Genomic DNA, 2373 nt, shown 5'->3' with positions numbered 1-2373 from the left:
TGCTTGTAGACAGTTCTGGGTCGCCTCGTCTTCCGGGCAAGCTCAAGTCCAAATGGACTGGCCCTTACTTGATTACCCATGTATTCCCTCATGGAGCAGTTGAGTTAAAAGCCAAGGAGGGAGTGTGGTTTAAGGTGAATAGAGAATGAATGAAACTCTATTTTGGGCATAAAGCATCGGGGAATAAAGTAATAGAGACAAACCATCTTGATGAAGGTTGAGTAATCAAGTGTCCCCAGTCGTGCCGCGACATTAAATCAGGTGCTTGTTGGGAGGCAACCCAACACTTGTCGTTTTTTTAGTAATGATAGCATTTTTCTACTAATGGGTTTTTAAATTCGCAGGCACATCACCAGGAAATTCTGCAGAAAACTACTCCGCAGCAGCCACTGACGGATACATCGACGGACCGTTGCGCATGCGACGGACCGTCGTATGCATCCGTCGTCCAGGTACGTTTTTCTGCTATTTTGAAATTAGGGCACACACGACGGAACCTACGACGGGTCGTCACAACTGCGACGGACCGTCGTCGGGGAACCGTCGCGTGATTAATGAATTCTACCCGACCCGACCCGGCTGGACCCTTTTCAAAATCTGACCGTTTATAATCCCCACCCCTCCATATTTCACCCCATTACTTCCTTATTCCTCTCTATCCCCTCTCTTTTCAACTTCCACATTTCCCCCCACTGATCATTGCCCCCACAATTCTCCAAAGCCTTAAAATTATCATCTACTAGTCGGAGATGCTGCTGTAGGTGTCTACCTTGCCACCGAGTACTTTTGCATCTGTTTTTCTCCATTTCTACGGTAATGTGTCTCTAATTTATACTCATTTATCTTGCATTTTTGTTGCTAGTTAGTATTAAGCTTATTTCCTCATAGTATTTTGTTTACTTTATACGATTCTGCCTGACCTAGGTTACAAATGTTCGAAATTACCATGTTTACCACCCTAGACATAGGTGCTTTTGCATTGTTAGTTTCTTAGGTAGTTGGGTTAGACACATGTAGGTCCAAAACACTACAAGGTTGATGTGGGTTCATCGGGGTTGCTTAGGGTACCTTTAGTTCTTTCACTGTCGTTCAGAACGAGACCCCGACGACGGACCGTCGTAGCGAAGACGGACCGTCGTAGGGTCCGTTGCACAAGCCCTAGCACCCGTGTCCTACCGGACACATGTGACGGACCGTCGTCTTCACGACGGTCCGTCCTGCATATACCGTCATGCTGGTCAGAGACTCTCCTTCAGGGTTCTCTATTTATAAAGAGTCCACGTACAATATGACGGACCTCACGACGGTCCGTCATAGTCACGACGAGCCGTCACCAGGCCCTTCGTGTGTCACTGTTTCTACAGCAGTTACATATTATTTTCACTGTTTTATTGCTTATGGGTTCGCCTGTCTTGTTTGCCACTACTCGTACTAATTGTGATCTTTTGCAGGTACTATCTACTATGACACCCAAGCAAGACCGAACCTACGCACGCGGGCGATCAAAGTCTGTTGCCCCGTCTGCACGCTTGATCATCGGCTCTGATGATGAGCGGGACCCTGAGTATGCGCCCCCAGGCACTTCCACACCTTCCCGTGCTGCACGTGCTCCCAGAGCCACACCCAAAAAGGTGGCGACCGGCGTAGTCACTGCCTCCCAGTCTGATGAGGAGCGCACACTGATCGGCACACCCTCTGGGTCAGCCACGAATGAGGAAGGAGCGTCTGGCTCCTTAGGAGTATCCTGGTCCGAGGAAGCTTCTGGATCTGCAGAGGTTCCCGCACCCGACACTGCTGCAGCGTCGGCCTCGTCTAATGAGGCTGACAGTTCAGACTCTACATTCGGCGCACCAGCTCAGGTCCCCACCCTAGCCTATGACCAGCCAAACCGGTGGTGTGTCGACGGCCAATTTCAAGTTTACTCCGACGCCAAGTTCCTGAACGATAAAGGAGTGATGACGCAAACACTCACCTTGGAGCGGCGGGTACTTACAGGGAGCCTTCCCACGATGCCTGAGATCCAAAATCTCTTCACCAGGCATCGCTTTGAGTGGACAGCACGTCCGTTGGGATGATACAGCGAGGAGATGGTCCGAGAGTTCTAGGCATCCTACGTAGCGACTCTCCGATCACAGATCGATAGGCGGGCTGCCCCCGCTAAACAGGCCCCACTGGAGCAGGTTCGAGTCCGGGGCGTGCAGGTTGACATTTCCCTGCTAGCCATCCGCCGGTTTCTATACGGCGAGAGCGCAGATGCTACTCGGACCCCCATCCTGCCGAGTTTGACTACCGCTGGAAGATAGTAAAGGATGGACAGTTCTTGCGCGAGCCAGCACTGAGAGAGACCACCAAGAGGTGGATGGCCCTGCACCT

Source organism: Solanum pennellii, chromosome 4, assembly GCF_001406875.1.
Source record: "Solanum pennellii chromosome 4, SPENNV200".
NCBI classification, from domain to species: domain Eukaryota; kingdom Viridiplantae; phylum Streptophyta; class Magnoliopsida; order Solanales; family Solanaceae; genus Solanum; species Solanum pennellii.
The sequence above is the reverse complement of the archived record's forward strand: the minus strand, read 5'-3'. Positions refer to the sequence as shown.